Source organism: Haemorhous mexicanus, chromosome 3 (genome assembly GCF_027477595.1).
Source record: "Haemorhous mexicanus isolate bHaeMex1 chromosome 3, bHaeMex1.pri, whole genome shotgun sequence".
Classification (NCBI taxonomy): Eukaryota; Metazoa; Chordata; class Aves; order Passeriformes; family Fringillidae; genus Haemorhous; species Haemorhous mexicanus.
Window position 1 is genome coordinate 10,625,783 of NC_082343.1, and position 25,191 is coordinate 10,650,973.

A 25,191-nucleotide genomic window follows, 5' to 3' on the forward strand; every position below is an offset into this window, starting at 1 on the left:
GGAGTGGTGTGTGTGCTTGGCTGCTTTTCCTTAGTTTTCATTCCTTCAAGGAGCCCTTTCAAATGAGGTTCTGCTTGCAGATGCGTTTCTTAATTAATTGTGAATGCGTAGTGTGGTGACAGATGCAGGGGATGTTGCCTTTATCCTGATCACATTAAAATGAGTTGTGTTGAATATTCTGTGATGCTTGGGGAAATTGCTTAATCCTATTACTTCTTGGAGAAGATTGAGTACCTCCTAATGTGAAATTCGAAACCTCAGAGCCACACCGTGCAACTGCTGCAGCACAAAACGTATAGGATTTCTTCTAATGTGAGTCAACAATGATTTCTAGGCTTGTTTATCACATAAATGTTATCTGGGAAATTATTGGACAGTTGCTATGGAAACAAAGACCTAGTAGTAGAAGGATTTGTTACCATAAGTAGTTAAGACAATGCTCAGACCTGAATCCCTGCTGCAAACAGTCAACTCCTAAAGATGGAAGCGGCAGATAACAAAACACCTATTTTTAGTGATAACAGAACAATTTAGAAATATTTATCAGCTGGCCTTTGCTTTTCCAGCAAATATATAGATATATGAAATAAAGTGCAAAGGTGTGAAAATGCTAGGAGAAAAATATTCTTTTATCTTGTTTCATACGGTTCAAAAAGAAAATACAGATGTTGGTATCTGGTAGAACACGATGAGTAAGACAGCCTGACCAGGCTTCTCCTGCCACTGAAAGAAAAGGACATCATATTCCATCTGCAGGGAATATTAAATGCTGATTCTTGAGCTGACTAAAAAGAAAACGGAGGCATCTGGAAGCGGTGTCTTCCTTCTGATGGAAGGTATAGTGGAAATATTTTAAAAGGAGAAATACATCCTCTTCATGATGGATGAAAAGATGAGCCGTGGTTGGGGTGTCCCAGATGATCTTCCTTGTGGATCAGCAAAAGTAGCATCTCCACTTTGTGTTTATGTAGGGAAGAATGGCAGGGTATTGTATTGGAAAGTCTCCAATTTGCACATAAGGTTCAGTGTCCTCAATGCTTGTAATCTTCTAAGGGTTTTCATAATATTTTGTATGTTATCCATCCCCTGAATTGGGCAGTTACCTGAATCTCCCAACTGTCTTGTTGGAAGTTCCAGCCCTTGAATTTTCAGAGAAAACCCTGGAAGATGTGAATGCTAAAAGCAAAACCAATTAGCAATTACAGACATGCATGAGGGAGAAGAGTCCTGTGGTGTCAGCACAGCTGAAATGGGAAGCCAGGTTCCAAAAAATGGGCTCTGCTGTGGCTAATACCAGCTGAAGGGATTTCCCAGTGACCTGAGCATATGGGAAAATGTGCAAGAAACACAGCTGGGCAGGGAATTTGTCATCACCTTTATGATGTACACAAAAAGAACAAAAAGGTGACATTCATAGCGTGATTTTTTTTTTTTTTCCCTCAGCAGCTATGGGTAGCAACAGAACAGAAGATGAATAGATTATTGATCTAAAAGCAAACAGGGTGGCTGTTTGTTTTAAGTTAGATGCTCATGCATGGTCTAATGTATTGCCACAAACTGTGTTCTAGCACTAAAAGAAAAGTCAGAGGCGCTGGAGGATTAAAAGACTAAAGCAGATTTATAGAGCTGAATTTCTATGTGCTGAACCCATATGTTGGATATGTGGGAAAGACAAAATGACTCAGCTTGTACTAAGACAAGAAGAAAAAAAAAGACAGTAATATCTACCATTGGGTTAAAATTACATCGAATGTTTAACAAGAGAACAAGTTCTTTGGCAGAGAACTAAGGAAATGTGGAGATATCATCCAGTGAGTGGAGAGCCCTCAGCAGAATCCTGAACTGAGCTGAAAAAGTTCAGCTTTACCACAGAATTAATGCCCTGGGATACATCTTCCTGTCCAAAAAGGAAAGGAATTGCACAGACCCTATTGCTTTGAAAACTGCTGAGCAAATAGAAGAAGTAACAGGATGGATATATTAATTTTTTCTGGTCTGTGGAAAAAAGGAGGACTAAAAAAATTGCATTCTACCACCTACAAAGGAAGACATTTTTGGAACAGTGAGTGATGCCAGATATAACTATAGAAAATCTCTAATATATATATGTATAGATATATATATATTTTGGAATGAGTGTAGCAGTAGGGCTCTGGCAGCTTTGTTTTGTATGTGTGTGTGTGCGCTCAGCTCCTCCTTTGGAGAAACTGTTTCCTCCTGCTGCTGTTAGGCTCATGTTTAATGCCTGAGGTGCAACACATTTCTGGTGGTATAGAGGGCTTTAGGTTTACATAGACAAAGATTTTATCCAGGGAAAACCAGTAGAAGAGTGCCCAAAGGCAACCAGACTTTTTGGCAAGGATGAGAATAGTGGCTCCAGCTGAGTAGATACATGCATTTTGGAGAACAGAGGTAAGCTACAGGAGAGCAATTAATTCAGCAACATGTGTGGGTAGATCTTCACTAACACACCTGATTTGTAGTCAATGAAAAATATGCAGAGATTCCTACTTTTGAATGCTGTGGAGGGAATTTGAGCCATATCTTACAGGCTTTGAGAAGTTAACTCAGAGGGTGAAATTCATGACCTCTGGCATGCTGAGACAGAAGTTTTGAAATTAACTGATGGAAATACCAGAGAGAGCTTCATTTCTGAAAGAGAGTTCTGTTATTTTTCTGGGACTAAGAGATGTGTTTTCTGCCTTCAGTTATGTGTAATGTAAAACTGGGATGTTGCAGCCACCACAGGCATCTGAGAGAGATAACAGGTTTGTTCTTATAGTTGAATGTGAAGTCAGTGGTGGCTGTGAGACTGTGAGAGCAGCAGGGGACAGAATAGGGAGGTGAGGGTTAAAATCACCTACATATTACCTGCTGTGGGGAAATTGTCTTCACCACCCCTTTACCTTTCTCTGGAAGGTAAAGGGGTGGTGAAGACAATTCAACAGGAATCCATCAACATTCCTGTTGAATTTGGACATCAGATTGACAAATACCCAACAAGGAAATCCCAGGGGGATAAAGGAATCAGAAGCCTGTCTAGGATTAAGGTGTGCAGGTTGAGGAGGGGACACCTGGACTTTGAGTCTCAGCGACTGAGGGTGTTTATGTGATAGCCTCTGGGTGAGCAATGCAAAGCAGCTTTCTCTGGTCACATCTCTGAGTGATGATAGAGGCTGACATTTCTGTGGGTTTGGTAGAATTCAGTGTGCTCCAAATATGTTTTCTGCCTGATGGATCTGAGATGTGGCTTGGCTCAGATTACCTACTTTGCAAATTCTGCACTGCATTGGGCTAAGACCAGCACCTGGAGACAAGGTCTGTTTTGCAAAGATGAGGATGTCTCTGGGTGTGTTCAAGAGCAGACCTTTGAATGAGTAGGGTTTTGCATGGCAGTGTAAAAACCTACAGCTCTCCTGTAACTTTGAGTATGTGATGGGAATTTGAGATTTAGGTACACAACTCCTTGTCAGTTTGGCGTCTGAAATATTTCAATATTACTTTGGATCTTTGTGCAGGGCACAAGTGCTTAAACAATTAAAATTCTGTGGACACATTAATGCCCAGGGTGGAGGGAGTGGAGTTTTGAGAAAATTCTCTGGCAAATGGAGCAGAATGTTAACTTTGTCTATTCAGTACTGCACCAACTATTGAGCAATTAGGTAAGGATGCTGTAAAAAAGGAAATAATCACTTCAAGTCTATATTCTAATATATGAAGATATTTTTAATAATGTAGGCTGCACTGATTTCAATGTACAAATTAAGGTATAACACTATTGAACTGATTTAGGAGAAAACTGCAAAAACAGAGCCATTATAGTGGCAGCAGTAGTATAATATTCAAAGTGAGTTACTTATATTTCCTGTTCTTGATTGAATTCTATAAACATTTCATTCTTCCTGAGAGTTTTTTATTTATACTTTATTTTGATTGTAGTGAATTCATTCCTTCCTGTTTTTGAATAAACACCAGAATAGATCTTTTAATAAAAAACATTTATTCTGTATGCCATGAAAATTATGTCAAATCTATTACAAGAGCAGCAAATCTGTGTGTGATTTTGCATATTGTCTTAGGAGTGTGTCTGTGTGGTATTTAGTTGCCCTGTGTGGTTGAACCACGACCCATCCTCACATATTTGCATTTGTATTTGCCTACTAGAGGTAAATATAACCATAAGTATCATCCAGAGAAACTTAGTCTGAAGAACAGCTCCTTTTGGACTGGAATGCCACTAACATGCCTCCAAGACATAACTCACTTTTGGAATCAATTTTCTCCTTAGTTATTGTAGCATTTTTCTCTTGGTCAAATTCTTCTTCAGCAGTTGAAAACCTGCATCTCCTTCATTTTCTTTCTAAAACTGGGGGTTCACATCTCCTTATGCAATAGCTAATGGCATCATAAATTACCCTGAGCAAGGCAGAGAGGTATGAAAAAAGAAAAGAAAGTGCTGTCATTTTCTGCCTAGAGGCCAACAGCTTCACTGAGCCTGATCTGGGGGAAGTGGAGCTCAAAATACAGAGTTCCAGGGAAGAAAATGGATTTTAAACCTTTCCTTGTGTGGAGTCGATTTTAACGTGCAGATAACCACCAGTAACTGTATTGTGTTCATGACTTCAGTCTTAAAATTCTTTTTGCCCATAAGAGATGGAGTTTATCAGTAAAACACATAATCCTTTGAGCCAAGCATGTCAGTAAGTGTGCTGCTGTAGATATGTGCCTAGGGAAAAACTTTTCTGTGATTTAGGTCTTCGTTTATTTTGCTTGGTGTTTGTGTATTTGGGCAAAAGAAAACAATAAAAAAACCTAGCAACCCTCTTATTTCTCCCCTCAAGCTTCTTTCTCATTCATTAATTTCCTTTCCTCCAACTTAGTCCTAACACTGGGCTGAAATGCATTCACTTTTGTGTTTTATGCTAGGGTTTTTTGCAGATAGGCTTTAAATCTTTTAGGGTGGAAAAATGGTGGTAATGCTGGGAAATAGTATTCTATTTTCTTTTATTCTATCAGGAATATGCCCAAAAATTAGGAAATGGTGCTCAGAAATGAAGATCAACAAGTAATCTTATCAGACTTGATAAAATGAGGTTTCCAAGCTGTGGAGTTTAAAATTCAGGAACTCTCTTGGGTTTATTACAACTCAAATCAATCTATTGATAAGGGTGGAGGTCATTAAGCATGAGAATGTCTCTTTCTGATGACCTTTGACATTCAGCTGAAAGGTGGAGAGAAGGAGAAAGCAGAGACTCTCATGTGGAAATCTCAGAGGCACTGCATTTCTAGAAGTTTTATAAAAATGAGCAGCTGGAAAGAGGAGAGCCTACTACTGCCTTCAGTGAAAGAATGTTCCTTCCTGTGAGCATTCAGTCCTTATTAAACATCAGAAAATCTCCACAAGGGAGACACAAATTAGTAAGAGTTTGGTCTTCATTACTTTTATTGGTCCTGAAACTACTTCTCAGTGTTTAGCAGGTTCTTGAGGAGACTTCTGTCTAAATAACACTGTCTGATCCTTCAGCTTGAAGGAGAAAAATAACAAACCCTGAAAGGATTAGAGGGCAAGAAAATGCATTTCATATGTCAGTAGCAATGTGTCCCTTACTTTTCTTTGGTCAGCTCTTGTGTGGTGATTAGATTTTTTTAAATGTGATGGTTTGCCAATTAAGTAAAACATCTGTTTTTAAAAGTTGAGAGGCTGAGACTGTTTTCCAGCCTTCTTTAATTTACTGATTTACCCAAAAACATAATTATTGTGATCACAGATTTGCACATTTAACCACTTCAAGATAATGTTAAAATAGCTTAGATGACTGTGTGCCAGACTTATGTACTTATTCAGCTGAGTTCCACTCAGCTCAATTCTGCATATTAAATTTTAGAGCTAGATTCGATCTTGGCAAGCATGAAGGTCTGGGCCTTTGTGCAAACGACAATTAAAGGTCAATACCACCCAAACATAGCAAACAGAAATCTTGGGATATAAATTGGCTCTGTCAGATGTGCTTCAACTTGATCTCGAATGAAGCCTCCCTGCGTGCAAAATGGAAGGAAAACTGTATGGGTTGGTTTAGGTAAAACTGCAAGTCCTCTGGAAATGAGTGAGAACTGATCACTGGTATTTTGCTCCTGGCCTCTTTCTCTTTTAACTAGCAGGTAGTTCTACATTCTTTGTATAATGGAGAGATGAAGATGTTTAATCTAATGTGAATGAGGACTTTTGTGCTGTTACCTTGTAATGCAGCAGCAAGGAATTTGCAGCTAAGGTTTGGGTTAAATTCAATTCAGGCAGTTTCCCACTGTGTGTCTATCAGGGTAAATATTTCCCTTAGACTGGTGTTAGAAAGAGCAGTGTAGTGTGTTGGAAGAGATTATTCTCAGTCTTTCTGGTCTGGGTTTCTGGAGCCAGGGTAGGGGTGATAAGCTCCTGATGAGGAAAGCTTGGTCCCTGAAGGGTGTGACCTGTACTTACTGCATCCTCTGACACAGCACAGGAGAGCTCAAGTTGCCACCACATGCCCTGGCACAGAGCTGTGCCAGGGTATGGGTACTTGGGCAGCTCTCCAGGAGACTGGCAATGGTACTGGGCATTTCCCTGCTTTGTGCATTTTTCAGTGTAGCCTTTGAAGGCAGGAGAGGAAAAAAGTGATTTACACCATTTTTCTCAGCTCATCTGCAAAACCTGTGATCTCTGTGGGTGTGATAATTGCTTGTGGTGCTGCTTTGTCTAAAGATGATCATGTCTGCAAGGCAAGTGTTCATTAAAAACCATTGATTTGTTTAAATCTCTTCAGGTTCTTTTTTTCTAGGTTGCCCTTAGAATTTTTACGTTTGGAATAAAGCAGTAGACCATGAGCTTAATGCCAGACTCCTGTTCTCCTGTAGTACAGCAAAGCTGTCCTTGTAGACAGCAGGTGGGGATAAGCTGGATGCTAAATGCTTGACCAATCACCTGAGGAATTCACAGATAGCAGGGGAAACCAGTGTGATATTAAAGAAACTTTTCTTGAAGAAATTGCGTTGGAAAGGAATGCCTAATATTTGACTTGAGTTGGAAGGAAGTATGAACACCCAATTTAATGGTAGCCTCTGTGATGCATTGAAATATTTATTTTCTGAAATTAAGAAATTCTCTAATTTAGAAAATGAACATCTATTTCAGAGAGAGTTCCTCTTTTGATCATCTCCACTGACATGTGGTGTGTGTCTGTACACAAAGATCATGTATTGTTGATTACCTGCAAATTAAATAATGAGAAACTTGAAGACATCCCATGGAACACAGCTGGTGACCCAACCAGTACAGGAAGGTCAGATTTGTGCTCAAGAATTCCCACCATAAACAGAGCAGAGTATTAGACCTTCAAGAGGGAAGTGATGTTTCAACATGTGAGTTTGGTTAATTTTCCTGGAAGGATTTTTGACAGAAAATTTTCAGAAAAAAAAAAAAAGATTTAGCTGGCAAACCATGATGTGCATGTGTATTCCCACATTGCTGGATTTAGGTGGTTATTTTTGTTCACCTCTGAGAAAGCTCTGTTGCTGATGCTGTGGGGGTTGTGTGAGGTAGCAGAGCTCTCAGAGGTACCAGCAGAGCCGTACTGCTGCTGGCCTGCTTGCTTGTTAACAAATATTTTAGTCCTGGTTTTTCGAGCTTGCAGCTGGGAGTCTTTGGCTTGTCTGCAAAAGGAGAGCACAGGCAGTGGCAGAACCAAATGCTCTGTCCAGTGGTCACTCCAGGAAACACCAGAGCCACCCCCATCTTCATTTCTCTGCTGAGGCAAAATTGTTCACAAGAATGCAGCATTTTGTGTCTCCCCAGAACTAGACTTGGGGTCTGCAGTTCATTTTAGATCATCCTGTGAATGGTTCTCAAGTGGAGTTCAAGCATGTTGTCTGCACAGCTAGTGCCACTATTTTCTCTGGACATAGAAATGATGGGAATAGGTTGTTGTTTTCTGTGCTGGGGTTTGCTGAGCTCTAGATGTACCCGTTTGGTTGGCTGTGGGAGAACTTCCAGTCTCATTACAGTCAAAAGAAGCAACTCAAGCAGTCACAGCTGCTCCTGACAGAAGTGGGCCACAGTGGGATCTTCTGGGCAGTCCAGTTACTCTGGAGGGGCTGGAGATTCCCACTCCTCTTCCCCTGCAACAAGCAGGAGGAGCGAGGGCATCCTGGGCAACCATGCCCAGGAGAGAGGGCTCAAGTCTGCTGCCTCAGATGTGACATGTTCAGGATTTTGTTGGGTCTTTTCATATACTTCAACCCCCATTTTTTTGTTCTTTAAGCCATTGAGAAAGGGTTTTGAATGCTGCTGTTTTACATCATGTCTTAGATTACAGACGGTACTTGATCCATCAGCAGACAAGCTACATCCATGTGTAAAGACAGTGTAAGGGTTTGATATGTCCACAATATTCTGTAACTTACAGCCATCTCTCAATTAACTGGGGTGTGAAGAATAAAGGATTGTGCCATTTATTTCCACTTGATGGGGAGAAGGTTGCTCTGTTGTTTCCTGCTGCTTTTTATTTGCACGTTTGAGATTAGCACTGCTCTCAGGAGAACGGCTTCAGGCAGCGGTTTGCACCATGAGCTCCTCTTAATGGCTGCTCTTCCCCTACAGTTCTGGTAATCTGATTTTAGAAAACCCTACTGAATTTCAAAGCCTGTCATGTGAAACACACAGCATGGCATTAAAAAATAAACAGGATGGCTGGAGCCAGAAAGAAAAGCATGCTTCTGACATTCCTGGCTTTCCTAGATGTTGTAGGTGAATATACATGTTTATGTATCTCTATATATTGTTAGGGAATTAGGGATTATTTAAAAGACTGACAAACTTTCAACTTAAACCCCCCTGTCTACTGAATTTATACCATCACAATGGACTTCTGCATGTAACTGTTTGTCTTTGCCCCTTTGATGGTCAGGCTGCATGTATGCTGTACAGGTTTGTCTGGGCCAGCACTTGCAAAATTCTTATGTATTGCTGTTGGTTATGCTATTTTAGTAGGCTTGTATTAAGTTCTGTACAAGGGAATATTCCTTATATCCTGATAGGCACGCTTAAAATTTCTAGTCAATTTAAACATCCTGGGCTGCATCAGAAGGAGTGTGGGCAGCAGGGCAGGGAGGGGATTCTGCCCCTCTGCTCTGCTCTGCTGAGGCCCCCCCTTGCAGGGCTGCTCCCAGCTCTGGGCTCCCAGCATGGGAAGGACATGGACCTGTTGGAGCAGGTTGAGAGGAGGGGCACCAAGGTGATCAGAGGGATGGGCCTCTCTAATGAGGAAAGGCTGAGAGAGCTGGGCTTGTTCAGCCTGGAGAAGAGAAGGCTTTGGGGGTCACCTAATTGTGGCCTTCCAGTAACTGAAGGGAGCCTACAGTAAGCATGGAGAGAAATTATTTACAAATAATCTCTTTCCTGCAGTAACAGGAAAAGGGGAAATGGTTTCAAACTGAAAGACATTATGTTTAGATTAGTTATTAGGAAGAAGTTATTTCTTGTCAGAGTTTTGAGGTGCTGGAACAAGCTGCCCAGAGAAGCTGAGGATGGCCCATCTGTAGAAGGGCTCAAGGCCATGTTGGATGGAGCTCTGAGCAACCTGGTCAGGGGGAAGGGAAGGTGTCCCTGCCCATGTCAGGGAAGTTAGCACTAGGTCATCTTTAAGATCGCTTCCAACCCAGACCATTCTATGATTTTACGATTCTTCTTTGGCTTAAAATAACTTCTGTTTTCAACCCTGTTTTCAGACCATAACTCACTCCTGTGCCACTACCAACTGGGAGTGCTATTGCTTGAGCTTCCTCTTTTTTTTTCTCCTTCTTTTGCCTTATCTGTTATCTGGCTGAACATTTTGTGCCAGCTGTAGGAATGCAGAAGAAGAAATATGATGGCATTACATGGAGTGGGAAAAATATAATACAGCATTTAGCAATCTGTGCCTTGCCCAAGAGCACAAATGTCATCTTGAAATGTCTCAGTGTAAAAGAATGTGCCCCTGGCTTTCACTTAAGTGATCAGTGTTTGTGTGTTGGTGTCTTAGTGGAAAACACTCAGAACCTTTTCCATTTTTGTCATCAGTATTTCACACCAGCCTTGACTGAGTGATGATTTTTGGCAAGGGTCAAAGTGAAGGACAGAAATGAACCTAAGTTCAGACGAAGCTGACTCTGGGGTAAACACCTGGCCAAGAACTGATGGCTCTGAATACTTGTGTATGCGTGTGCATGTGGGGAACAAATGTATCCTCCACTCCACAAAATTTTCATCTTAGTGTACTCTTAAAATTTAAGTGTATTCATATTTTTTTTTATTACAGTATCATACACTTTAGTTGAGCAAAATAATTATGTTTTCTGTACAGAAAAGGTCTTGAGGGAGTTGCAGTTTTTTTCTTCCTAAAATAATTTTGAGGCTTTTAAAAGATCATAAAAAACCAAAAAGTCACTTTTGGTGTGCACTGGTTTATCCATATTCCAAAACACAAATCCAAACATTAGCAAAGCAGTGTGTTATCCCAAGACATTTCACTCTGCTTCACAGGAAGAAAACAAATAGAGAAACTTGTTGTATTTTCATAAAGTCATTTGTTGAAGTAGGTCTTAAGGGGGTAGTAGTAAAGAAAAAAACCAGAATTTGCAAAATTATTATTTCTATTATTTTAATAGTAGGGGAAAATGAAGGCAATTGTGTTTAGGAAGAATGGTATTACCCATGATTGTGCAACAGCATGCAGGGGCTGCTCAACTGGAAAAGGTAAAAGATTATTCTGTGTGGGACAAATACAGTTAGGGCAACCTGATTACAGCTTTATTGAATAATGGACTGGAGTGTGAATGCTGTAATTTCTAAAGTGATTCTTTAAGCAAAGATTCCTTTAGCCAAAAGGAGCAGTACTGCTTAGGAACTGCTGGAGATGAAGCTTATGAAAATCAGGACCTGTAAATACTCACAGGGTGAGAATCACTTAGAGTTGTAAAAGAGTTGAAAAGGAGATAGTTTTTTCTTCTCCTTTAGGTTTATCTCCCTCTGATGATGGAAGACTTGTTTTCCCTACACCTTGCCTCTCTATGTGTGGGCCTGTGCATGTGCATGATGAGCATGCTGAGAGGTGTGAACTAATTGATTTAGTTTTAATGGTTTGGTCCATTAAGGCACCTACTCATTATCCCAGTCCTTCTTTTGGACACTAATGCTTCTGCAGAAGGAATGACAGAGCACAGTATAAATTGCTGCCTCAGCTTCTCTTCTTCACAGCCCAGATTGTTGATAAGCATGCATACTGAAAGCAATGAAATAAAGATACTGGAGGAATCATGTGCAAAAATCTTTTTTTTATAAATGAAAAAACCCAGAAAATAAAATAGAAAATGCTTGTAGAAAAGGGAGGTCCTTTCCTTCTGACTCTTTAGAGTGATAATTATATTCTTCAGTGAATTTTAAAAAAAGGCAAAATTATTTTAAAATTTTATTGCAATAAAGCAAATTTATTACTTTGGATCAGAATTCAATTATTTTTTTGTACTTTCAGCCCTCCAGGCAGGATCTCTAACGCTGGCACACAGATATATGTGTCTGACTTTATGTATCACATCTTTTCCATTTACTTTAATACACAGCTCTCCTGCCCTAGAGAGAAACAAATTTATATGACTTTCTGGGCTTAGAGTTGAGCCCTAATGTGTAAAATTCACTTATGTGCTGCTCTTGGCTGGGATAAAGTTAATTTTTTTCACAGTAGCTGGCATGGGGCTGTGTTTTAGATTTGTGCTGGCAAGAGTGTTGGTAATTCAGGGGTGTTTTGGCCATTTCTGAGCAGGGCTAACATGGAATTGAGGCCTTTTCTGCTGCTCATCCCACCCCACCAGCGAGCAGTGGGGTGCACGAGGAGCAGGGACGGGACACAGCTGGGACAGCTGAATCTCCAGAAGGACATTCCATACCCTGTGGAATCACACTCAGCATATTAGGCTGGGGGAGGGACAGAGAGGGGGATGTTCAGAGGGATATAATTTGTCTTTCCAAATCTCTGCTGTATGTGATGGAGCCCTGCTGTCCTGGGGATGTCTGAACACTTGCCTGCCTTTGGGAAACAGTGAAAGGATGCTCTGTTTTTCTTTGTTTCTGTGGTGACTTTTGGTTTCCCTGGTAAATTGCTTTGATGTGAGATTGTCAGAGCTTTTCAAATATTTGGTGATAGTCGTAGGCTGGTGTTTATAGTTTTGGAAAATATTTTGAGAGCTTGTTTCACAGTTTATCCATCTGGGCTTAAGAATTGTGACTTAAATGAAGAAAAAAAATCATATTTTTATAGCAAAAACTATTTATTATTGATTACTGTTACTATTGTTTGGGCAATGATTCAGACTTAGGAAAGAATTAATAGCAAAACAAATGTTTTAAGCACAGGCTTTGAAATATGGGTGTCCAAGCAAAGGGGAGTTGTTCTGTTCCTCTTGCTGCCAGTGGCAGACCAAGGTTTTACCTGGTGAAAATGTGGTCTTTACTGAATCAGACCCTGAATGAGCCCCTGGTTCCCTTTTAGCCCACATCAGGAGTGAACCCTGTCACCCCCTCCTAGGGCAGTGCAGAGCTGTCCCCTAACCTGGCTGTAAATGAGTCCCAGTATTGGTCCTCACCATGCCAGTGTCTATGCTGAAGTAAAATTGACTATTTCAAAATCAGTCACATGAAAAATAAACCTGAGGAAGCTCTTAAAAAAAAACAAGAATAATTTCCTGCCATAGTTGTTGGATTTTGGAGTGGCTGGTAAGTCATTAGATGTGTGAAAAAATGCTGCTGATAATGTGTGTAGCTCCTTTCTAACAGCACAGACATCTCTTGCCCATTTCTTCCTTCCCCCATCCACGTATCTTTTTCTGGAAAAGACAGGAAAAGCAGAGTACAGCTTCCTTCACTCTCCCCTGGTTCATTGGGAAAATCTGTTTTCCAGAGGGGTGTGGAGCACATACCCTCTGACAGAGGACTGGAAATGCAGTTTTAGTGTTTCTGTGAAAGATTCACCTGATCCTCCAAAAGGGTTTTGCAGAGCCCAGTTTCTCTGGCATTGCAGTGAGGCAGGGCCTTTGGGGGCATTTGGTTTAACACTGGACACTGGGAATATACATTTTATGGTTCCCTCAAATCCTGTAAGTTCTTTTGCAGAAATAATGGTTAAACTGCTTAAGTGAATAGAAACGTGTGTGCGAATGAATCTTGCTGAACACTGCTGCTTGTGTTCCAGACCCTCTGTATTTCTGGTTGTCAGAGGAGCAATATATGAGAAATGACAGTATAATATTAATTTAAGCTCCTTTTAGGACCTTAATTTTTGATTAAAGATTGATCCTTTGTCACTGTCAAGCAATAAATCTGGATAGTGCCAAGAGAGGAAAGCCTTTGCTCACAAGACCAAATCCTTAGCAGCTGTACAGTGCTTTTTAGAAGCTGTGCTTATTTACACTAGGTGAGTATTTGCCCTGTCATATATATTGCAGCATGAGTATTTTGATCTGAATAAAAGCAGACCTCTGTTCATCTTCAGGAGAGTGAAATAGGCCCTGGGTTCCTATAAACATCTGCAGCACCTCTGGCCTTGACAGCTGTCTGCTGAAATTATGAACATGCCCTCACCTCCTGTTTTTAATGGTGGTGGACAGTACATTTCCATCTGTTATTTCCTTTGTACCTTTTTTATGCTCTTTTTATACCCTTGTGTCAGCATACATCCAGATTTATGCTTATTACCCAGCTGTTATTCCAGGAAAATGCCTTTTCTGTGGCTAGAAATGCTTTTGAAGGGCTCCTGTAGTGGTGTCAAGGTCTCTCTGGCCAGATGCCACCATTGTCAGGGCACCTGGAGCATCCTTTGCCCACCACAAAATTAGTAAGGCTTCTCTAATTTATTTTTCACCCTATTTTGCCAACCCCACTGTCTACTTTTTTCCTTTTGAAGTAAAGAAAAGACATCTGCTAAACATTGTGGGGATGGGTGTAAAATGAAGGGCAGGATGAAGACCAAGGGAATCTAGAGACAGCAATGAAATCTCTCATGTGATTTGCTATTTGAGGTAGTTATATCTAGGGGTGAGGTCCTACCTCTGAAATAGGACCTAAAGTAGTTCCATTCATACTGGAAAAGGATGAATTGAATATAGATGCTTTTGTTGTATCATCTTTGTCAATGATTTGGGGCAAAACATTAAAAGCCCAAGGTTTGTATGTATTTTTTTATCTGAAAAAGAAATTCAAATAAGGGCTAAGAGTTTTTAGGCTTGATGACTTTTTAAAATTATTATTGTTGAGAGTTTGATCAGTTAAATTAAAATTTAAAATGATTCTACTTACAGAACCAGATCCTGATGTAGTAATTTCCATGGGAGAAGGGAAAGTACAGCTGCTGATTCCAAGAAAATCCAAGTCAGGGGATAAGATGCATTTTTATTTGGTTTATTACTCTTAAAATAACCCACCCTGAAATGAAACAAAACCACAAAAAAAGCACCCCAGCAAAACATCCCCAGCCTTCTCCCCTGATATAATGTGAAGAATCAATCTTTCTTGTGTAGGTTATGTTTCTACTGGGGGAGATAAACCACCCTAAGTCTTTGAGGACTGAATTTGGAATTTTATCATAAAGATTCATTTTTAGCTTAATCACTTGTTGAAGAGCTTTATATAGTCATGTGAAGAATGAAAGAAAAGTGCTGAAATATAAAAAAAAGTCTCTTCCATAAATAGGATCATATTTCTGAAAGAGTCTTTTGTTATTTTTTTCTACATTATGTGTTTAATACTCATTTGCCCCCTTCTTTGCAGTGCCTGGTATTGTAGGCATGAAAAAGGGGAGGAGGCATCTTGTTTAGTTTGACCTAAATTTTGTTGGCAAGTACCCATTTATTAACTTAACATAAAGGCAGAAAACTTCAGAGCTCCCTTCTAACTCATGAACAATTAGTGCTGCCACAGTAAAGGAAATAACTCTCCTTTATATATGTTTCATATATTTATATAAGCAATATAAACCATTATACCATTATTACCATTACCACTTTCCCATCTTGTAAAATTATTCTTAGATAATACACATTTACAACCAAAACCAAAAACATTAACAAAGGCAGCTCTTACACAAAGAAAATAATTAGCCTCCCTCTCTAGTCCTCTATCTGCTAAAATTATTGAAAGCCACCATATCTATATCTGCTCATGCAAGCTTCTCAAAGAGCTGTTAAATCATACCAAAATAAAACCCATAATTGGCTGATGGGAGCTGCAGGATCTGTTCCAGCTGATCACACAGACAAAGCATCCTTTGATCCCTTTCCTTACACGTGTTCTTAATCCACCTCTTGTTGTTTTAACCTTTAATCTGCATGGGGGTTCCACTGCTGGCTTTATCTCTCTATCCTGTAGTGTAAATCAAGTAATTCAGAAATGGCTGCAGTAAGTAATCAAGTCTTAAGTTACAGGGACTGTTTGGGGCTGGCAAGATAGTCTCCCCTTGCTGATGTGGTGTTTGGAGCAGCATGCCTGTATCTTCCCCTTGGGTTTAGATTTTTCATCATTTTAGATTGCTCTCACTGTAAAGGTACCTTCCCAGAGATGCTCAGGTCTGTAGCACTTTGTCGGTCAGGCTGGAGATAGGGCAGAAGGGCACAGATCTGAGATCAAAGGCCCTCCTCCTTTTAATGTTTGAAAAAGTTCAGATCAGTGTTTCAAACTGTGTGCCTGGCTGGTCTTTGCTGTGTTGCAGAGATTGGTTTGTCCAGGGGAAAATACCTGACAACTCAGGAGCTTATCCAGGTTGCCTCAGTGTACAAAGCTGAGCTGAGAATTCCATCAGCACAAGTTTGTCTGTGAAATTCATGGCACCTCACCATCTGGGATGTAGAACTGGAAGACCCTTATGTGAACTTTTCAGACATTAAATTTTTTATATTTCACTTTGGTCTTTCAGTGATGAGAGGTTGAGCGGTGAAGTAATCTGTTTTCATCATTTTTTTCAGTTCATTTCCCTCCCATCTCAAAACAGAGGCATAAACCCTGACAAGAAAAGCTGTAGATTTACTGGGAGCAGAATGAGTGGATGTTAATGTGCAAAATCTTGTAATAAATGTATGGATTCATTGAGCAACTGCATTATAGAGGAACACTTTTCATCACAGGGAACAAACAGGCAAGGACAGGTGGCCTTTTTAATGTAAGCTGATGATTAATGTGATATAGCACGAGCTGAGACGTGTGCTGATAGCCCACTAAAGCTCCTCCACGTGAGTTCTCATGGGAGTCTTTAGAAATGCATTATCTGTCACACAAAATAAACTGGCATAAGTTTTAGTCGACATTACTTCTTCTTTCCTGCCTCACTGTTTCTGATTAGTCAGGAGTGCCAATGGCACTCCTGGCTCCAATTCTACCTTGGAGCAAGGTTGTCTACTGGAAGAAACTGGGACAACTCACTGTACCTGGGAGAGCCAGTGAGATCATCAATTCCATGGAAAGCCAAAAGGAACAGAATTCCCAATCAAGGTGAAAAAAGTCAACCTGCAGGCATTGTGTTTAGTTTAGTTCTTTCTGGTTAGTAGTTCTGTTTTAGTGGGACCACAAGAGCCTCATCTTGCAGACCTTCATTACTGCAGTTGTATGATTCTCTCTACCCTACCAAGACCTAGAAAAGGGAACTTTTTATGTCATTTTGTGGTGTTTTTTTTTTTTTTTGGTGTGTTTTTTGGTTGCCGTTGTTAGATCGGTTGTTTTCTTGGTTTTTGTTGTTTTATTTGTTCACGTAAAAAAAGCAGAGGGGAATGCAGATATTCCAAGTATGATGTAAATCCACCCTGGGCCCCCAGGTTTTGCTAAGAAGCCCAGCAGTACATTTTCCTAACTCATCTTTCTGAGATATTATCTTTCCCAATTCCAGCTGGCTGGATGCACATGAACTTCTGTGAATGGTGATTAATGAAACAAAAAAATGCGGTGGATACTTCAGTGACTTTCTCATCTCCTACCTGGAACCACTCAGCAAGAGCTGTTATGGATGCTGTATCCAAGCTGTCTGTCAGGTGTAAAGAACATTTCCCTCTGTCTAGGTAAATCCTGGCTGGGTGCTTTGTTGCCTGTGTGCCACACTCTTGTGGGCCTAGAGGGTCTCTTGCTTTATGAACATGTTGTTGATTATTTCAACTCTCTTAATTCAAACCATGTGTCTGCAGCTGTTCCTTAAAGGACTATTAATTTTTAAAGCATGGATAATTTCCATATTCACCATTATTTTAGCAAAAAAGGAATGAAATGTTCATATTCCATGTAGGTTGTTCATTAATTCCCCAGGCAAATGTACCCTTTAGCTTGAGCATTTCACTCAAATTTGCCTGCTTTGTGCAAAGAAAATACATTGAGCTATGATCCTGACAACTGCAGTTATGAAAACATATTTAATGTTGATATTAAAATTAGTCTTAAAATATTACTGTGCAGCTAGTTGGTCAGAATATGCAAAGAAACATTTTGTTTTGATACACATAGCTGCACAAATAAATTACCTCTGCATCTGTAAAGCTATCTTTGGCATTTTTCTTGAGGGATATGGGTGAACACTCTTAGTAGTTTAAATCGCATCCTATTCTGCAAAATATTGCTGAAAATTAGGTTGTTGATTCTTTAAATAACAATAGCAGAAGGAGCAAATAGAACCAATTAATCTTTATGAGTAGATCGATTTATCATAGTTATCTCTAGATAGATTCATCATGGTTATCTCCTTATAATGCATTCACATCAACCTCTAGAAATAAATTTAGGGGAGAACCACTGCTCAGCTGACTTCCAGTTTGCCTGATGCATCGTGGCAGGTGTTGCCACCTTCATGCCTTCAACAATACTGAAGCAAAAGAGGAGTGGGAAGGGTTTATATCGTGGTTGCTCAAGCTTGAGGGCACATGCAAGACTTGCCTTCACAAGAATCTCTCTCCCAAGAGGCTGAGGAACAGCTGCAGCAGGACAGGAACTGAGCCTCCTGCAGATTAAGGCTGTTCTTCTAATGAAGGGAGACTTCATTAGCTTCTGGCTTGGGGACCCTGCTTTGGCTTGGACCTGGTTGAGGGGAGTTCTTGAGGGAGTTGGTTTTGGAGCATCTGGGCTTGCACAGCGGCAAGTGTTTGTCAGGTACCCCTGAGCATGAGGTTATCCACAGGGGGTCTTCTGATTTCCCTGCCCAGCATCCCATGAAAATCAGACTTTATTTAAGAACTCCTTTCTGTGCTCTGACAAACTGGCTGAGCCAGGTGAAGCAGGAGCATGGGTTGAGGTTGGCAGAATCTGTATTTAGCTGTGAGCCAAGGCCACTTAAGTGCTGAGGTTTTTTTAAATATATACTGGAAGTCAGGCTGAGATGGGTGGGAGAAATTGAGGAGAAAATACACATGAATCCCTTTTTTACACTGCTTTTAAGTGCACCTTTTGGAGTAGAGTCCAGGAGCACATGTGAGCGGTACCAAAGGCTGTGGGTGTGGGAATTGATGTTGCTCATCTGGGTCTAAATCAAAATTACAAGTGCTTCAAGTCTTAGCTGAGATGTGCTTGCTGCTCTTTACAGCAAAGAACCTCCTGTAACCAGAGCTATATCTATCTTAGTAGGTGGCAGAAAGAGCTGGTAGAATAAATTTTGTTGAAAACATTTTATTTGATGAGTAGTAATATTTATCAAAAATATTATATCATAATTATTTTGAAAGGGTTAACTGAAATGCTGAGCTCCTAAATGCAAAGGATTTAATTGTCCACTGGCTTTTGAAACCTTTTCCCTCAAAGATTTCTGAAAAATCTCATTCTAACTCATTACTTTCACAGTAATTTAGAATTTTTATGCACATTCACAGTTTAAAATGGATTGAGTTTAACAGCATACTGAGTAGAAGTTTTTTCTTTGGACATTCTAGTAGTGAAAAGTATCTAAAAAAATGTAGTTCCTTTCAGGAAAGCTCTTCAGACATGCTTCACAGTCAATAAATATTTTCTAGAAAGAAAAGAGTTCAAGTGCTCTGAACAAATTTACCTAGACAAGGTGAATAAAAAATTACTATTTTTTATTAATAATAAATTAAATGTTATTAATAAGTTTGGCAATATATAGAAATAATGTAACTTAAAATAGTGAAATAAAAATGTCAGTGATTTTTTTTGGCAATGACGCAGTAGGTTGCCTGTGCATGCAACCTCTGCACCAGCGGGGCACACACCCATATTTCCTTGGGATAAGAATGTGGAGTGAGCAACCACTACCAAATGCAGTGTGAATTTACCCCCAATTTCTGCAACTGTAATTCCTGGGAACTTTACCAGAAACCTGTTTTGTTTAAATTTACCAGGTACAGTTATATCTTCCCCATATCCACCATTGCATAACACTGACTTTTCAAACACTCAGAAATAACACCCTTGACCTTTGAAATGGAGGTGAAGATGGGACTGTTTCAATTTTGAGCCATATGCTAAGGTCATTGACAGAAGCCCAGAGAAGGGTCATGTGTGGCTGTGCGCTGATGAAGTCTGAAGACTGTGGTGCAAAGCCTGTTTTGGCTGTATGTATGGCTTGGTTTTATCACAAACAATACAAAATAGTCTTAAAAATGTTGGGCCAATGTGTAGCTCAATGTGTGTTGGTGACACTGCTGGAGTCATACAAGATATGCTGAGAAAAGGGAGACGTGCAGGAAATTCTTGAATTTCTCCTAGAGTAGTAGTGGTGATCCCCTAGAAATCTGAAGTCTGACATATCAAGTTTTGTGCTGTTCCCTTATTATTAAACATAATGGATATATGACATGACATTGCACTTGCTTTTTACTATAATCTTGTCATCTGTGTTGGCATGGACATCATTGTTTTGACACAAGTTCCAGATGATTTGCTGTAAGGATTCTGCTGGTTTCAGCTGTAATAGGGAAAATAGATGCCATACAAATCACATGAGGCTGATTTTATAATTCTTCCTCATCCCAAATCTCATTTCATTAATGGTTGAAAGTGAGGAATTTCACTTGTTGTGCGTAGAAAGTGAGTTTTGTGCACATAGGGATGCCTGGGCGTGAATCTCTGTACTTAGATCTATCTGTAAACCACAGAGATAGAGTTAACATTTTGTTTCTATATCTATATGTGCCAGAAATGTAATTAATGCTTCCTTGCACTAAAAAGGAAACAAAATGATAAGAGGTGATATACAAGCATTCAAATATATTTGTTCAGGTAGCAAACATTCTGCCTGCATTCTCCAAAACTACATTTCTATTTGGTCCTATTTCACTCCAACGTCATAACTTCTGGACACCATCATCTGCATCAAAAATGGCGCAAAGCTACCCCTAGAAAAATCAGTTTAAAAGCCAGCAGTTCTCTAAACATCCTCTCTTGTCCTGTGTAGTGGTGTGACCTTCTCCAAACCAATACTGGGACTAGTTTCAGGCACACACTAAGCCTCTAGTCATGACTGACAAAACTTGGAAGAAATATTAATTGGAATGGGCCAAAAACAGTGCCAGGGACCTTTTTGACAGTGTCCTGGCTGTGGTAGTTGTGTTCTCCCACCAGAAATCTTCTTTGGATGCATTTTATGTGGCAGTAGATATGTAGCCCCTTATTCCACAATCTGATTCTTCCAGGAGGATTCTCTGTGTTCAGAGTCCAATGGGGTCTGTGGCTGGGTGGCAGACCCTTCTTGCTGGCTGACCTACAAGCCTGGCCCTCAGGGGTTTCAAGAAGAACCCAGTGCCTTAATAGTCCTAGAAACAAGAGCACTCTGCACAGCAGGGCTGCCCTGGGCAGGCATTTGGGAGTTTTAGAGTAGTGGGAGTTTCTCACTTCTCTCCCAGCTTTTGTAGCTTTCTAGATGTTTGCAACCACAGGCATTCCGCCTTCATTATTTTGCAAATTCACAGGTCATTCTTAAGAGTAATTTGTGGGAATCTGCACGAAGAGATGGCTTCAACAAACCTGTGACAGTAGCAGAGATGATAAATCCCAGCTAGAAGTGATGGAGAGAAGAAAGGGAAGGCGCCTACTGCAAAAGCAAAACTGCTGGCTCAGAGAAGACAGGGTTAGGAAGCATCTTCTGCACCTTTCCTGTCTTTCTATATTTGCATATAAGCAGTTTTAGATCAGGAAACTGTGAGTGTTTCCTTGCTTATCACGAATCGAGAGACTAAAGATCAACAGGTAAATTTGCAAAATATTTTCACAGGCTGATTTGGTGTGATTAATAGTGGTTAGTAGGGGAATGGAAAGAGGTTCTAGCAGCAGTTTTCCTATTAAAGAAGGATAGAGAATGATTGCAGAAAAATACTCAAGATCTGTTGGATAATTTTTCTTTACTGTTATAGTGTTCTTTACCTTCCTCTTCATTTTATGGGAAATACAAATACTGAATTTTAAAATCTTTTGCTAGAAATACATTGAATGTAGGAGGTAAATAAAGACAGAAATGGGAACAGGATACAGTGGATAAGAAAGAGAACAAGAAACAATATGTAGAAACTTCTCATATAAATGAAAATTTAAAAACATGAACTTAGAGTCATGGCAGTTTCTATAACTTTAAACAGTAATGTCCATATTGTGATAGCAGATCTCTGTTATGCAAACCAAAAAATCTCAATATCAAGAGGGCTCAATATCAAGAGTTCCTGGACTCCAGACTTGTATGCAGCAGTTTTGTTTTGGAGTTGCTTCTAACTTGAACAGATGTGTTTCATCACACTTTGTGGTGCATTTACTAATGCACTACAGTCTAATGTTCAAAAAATTTCAAAATCACCAAATTCAGCCTAAGGGAGGGCAGATTAAATTGTAGAGACTAATCTTCATTCTCTTTCTTGGGCATATTTACCACTAGCATGGAAATTTTGTGAAGCCCATGAAAACATAGGAAGTAAATTATTTTGGATTAATCAAATGGGTATCGACTCAGTGAAGTCCTAGTAAATGCCCTGAGATTATTTCAGCAGATATGGTTAATTACTTTTTGTTTTTGTTGGCTTTTCCTTGGCAGTTCTCATGGTCCCTATTCCCATTATTTCATGTGCATTACAGAACAAACCTTTGCAAAACTGTACAAGTAGGAAGACATCACTACCACATCACTAATGTGCTGTTTTACAGTGTGCATTCCAGAGCCAGGCAAGATCCTCTCTCAGGGGATTTAATCAGAAATTCCTGTAGCCTCCTCTCTGCCACCCTTCTCTACTCCAATTTGGGCAAAGTCTGGCCCAGGCAGTCTCCTGCTGTGTTAGGCCATTAGTCTCAGCATCCTCTTTGGTGCCAGTTTATTTGTGGGGTAATGAATTAGGCACAGTTAATACCTGTTTAGCCCTAGTGAGTTAGAAGCCAAGCTTCCATTACATGGTTTTAAGATTGTTGCAAGTCAGAAGTATTCACTGTTACATGAATATGTTTTTTTTTTTTTTTTTACTGTCTCCAAAGTAATTTTTAAAAGCCCTGCTTTGTTTTCTTTGTCTTTGGGCAGTATTTTCACGTTTTTAGTGTAGCAAAGGATTTCTTTTACTATTTTAATTTGTGTAAGAGTGCCTAGTCCCCAAGAAGATACTAGGCCAGAGCTGTATGCCTGGGTGATATATTCCAGATAGGCACAAGTTGTGACATCATTTTAGACAGTCACTCTATTAGTTATTCTATATTAAACTTGGTCCTGTACAATTAAGAAAGCTGACTGTACCAAAAATAAATCTGCAACCCAAAAGCAGTTCCAAAAGTTATGAAAGAAAGGGTCTGGCACTTGCAGCTGATTGCTGTTTATGTCAGTCTAACAAGAGGCACAGCAGCACAATCCCAGGGCCTGGCCTGTGAAGAGAGGGTGGAAGACACCTCCTCTGATGCAGAGAGTGCACAAGCAGAAGGTGCAAAATCATTTGCTGCACAGAAGCAGAAAGCTGACAGTGGAGTTGGGTGATGTGGCAGTGGTGGGAGGAGGTCTCCATCAGTGTCCAGGCAGTTTATATGCCTCTAATTCCAGCTACCTGTTCTGGGTAGCAGAGAAATGGAAAGGGAGGTGGGTGACAATCTTGTCGTTGCAGGTCCCTCTTCTGAGTCTGATTTTCTTTGAGGTTGTGCTTGTTCTTTGGTGCCTGGTGGGCAGAATTTATCAGCCCAGTGAGCCAGCCAGGAGGGGAGTGTCACCTTTGGTACCTCCAGGAGTTCCATTTGGGAATGTTTGCATGGAAGGCCCTCCACCACCTCTTGGGATCTTCCTGCTGGATAACCACTGCATAAAAGTCTCCTGCAGCATGGGTAGCCCTGGTTTTATGGGAAGGAAATGAAGTCCTTTTGTGCACAGCTGTGCCCTTGCTCAGAGCTGTAATGCTGCCAGTGGTGCAGACAGCAGGTACTGACCTGGCAGGAGGAGTTTGAGCGCTGGAAAGCAAAAGGGTTCAGATGAAATAATGAGCTATGCATTCCAAAGGGGCCACTGATTTTGGATGCCCTACTTTTTAGGTGTTGAGACGTGTAATGTCTTGGTAAAATTCACAGAGGGGTTAGAAGCTTCCACTGAAGTGAAAATGAGTACTTGTTTCTGCATTGCTTTGCACAAAAGGAAAATAACAGGAGGAGTCTATGGCTATTTGAGAGATGAATGTTTCAAACCAGAAGAACATTTTTAGCATAGCAAAAAAGACCTACATAATCACTGTAGTACTGCTGAGATTAAGAAATGAAAGAAAGGAATGGTGAAACATTTGTGGGGAATAAAATATTTGTGAGCCCAATCACATTATAGCCAATAAAATTAGTAATTATTAATTAATTATTAATTCTTAAATACTACAGCAACTTACCACTGGAAAAGTCAATTTATGGCTCTGTGCTCAGCGAGCCTGTTATGCCCTATGGCAGCAGATAACCACTTATGTATATACATCATCATCTGTGTTTGCTGCAAGCAGTTCTGCAGTCTGGAGAAGTACTGACTGTTTTCCCAAAATGCTCAGTATGGGGCTGAGTTCCACCCATGGCTCCCTCTGTGCATGCAAGGAGCTGCAATGCAGACTTTCAGAGCCCAGATTACTCATTGAGGCTCCGTGTGTGCTACACGTGCCACTGTGCTGACCTTTCCCATCCCTTCTTTCTGCTTCATTTGGCTTAAGCAGAGAATATCCTTGGGGTTTGTCTGCTCTGTCAGTCAAACAAGGGTACAAGGCTGCTTTTAAATGTAGATTTGCCCACTTTTCCTGTTGCTTTTTTTTCCAGAATTATTGCTTAGGTGCAGGCTGAGAGCTGTTCCTGGGGGTATACTTCCATGTATTTTGTGCTGTATTGCAGGCTGCCCTCAGCCTGGATGAGTTGGACATGGACAGAACACAGGAATGTGCTGTCAGAGAGAGCTGTCCTCCAAGAGCAACATGGCCCTGAGTGATGCCCAGAACTGTCCAGAAACAGAATATATTTGTCCAGATCTTGTTTTTTTTTTGTTGAGTTTTTTTTCTCAACCTGACATCATGAGTGGTGGCAGAAGGTTGCCAGAAGTACTTGAACAAAGGGGCTCAGGTGCTACAGCTCTCCTCTTTTTGGCCTCTCAGCAGGAGATGTAGAAGAGCTTGCCCCAGTCTGCCAGATCTGCACCACTGCATCTTTGCCTTGGTCCTGCAGCAGCACTCTAATGAAACATTATATGACTGAGAAGATTAGACATGTGTCCAGATAGCTGAACTGCACAAAGATGGATGGCAGGTCTAAATATAATATGTTAATGCACTGCATCATCACCATGGTGTGCAAAGCATGTGTGTAATACACATGTATAATTAAATTTGCTGATTGTAGAAGCAATACCTTTGATACTCCAGTGCTGTGTGCTTGACATAGAAATGTGATTTCAATTGCCAGCTCGATGCTTTAATGTCAGGTGGGTTTTATTTGACAAGCTCTACTCAGGCAACTTATTCTTAATAAATAGCTGAGCATGAAAATAAGGTTTCTTGTTCTTAGCAAGGTGGACCTAAGGAATTCCATTTCCAATGGAATTTCAAAAGGAATTATATAATGTAACACAAGATTTTTCTAAAACTCTTTTATCCACACTCAGGATGATGAACATCTTTATAGACCAGGATAGCACAGCTTGGGTATAATGTAGTTAAATTATAGGCATTGCTGTAGCCCACTGTAGTGAGGTT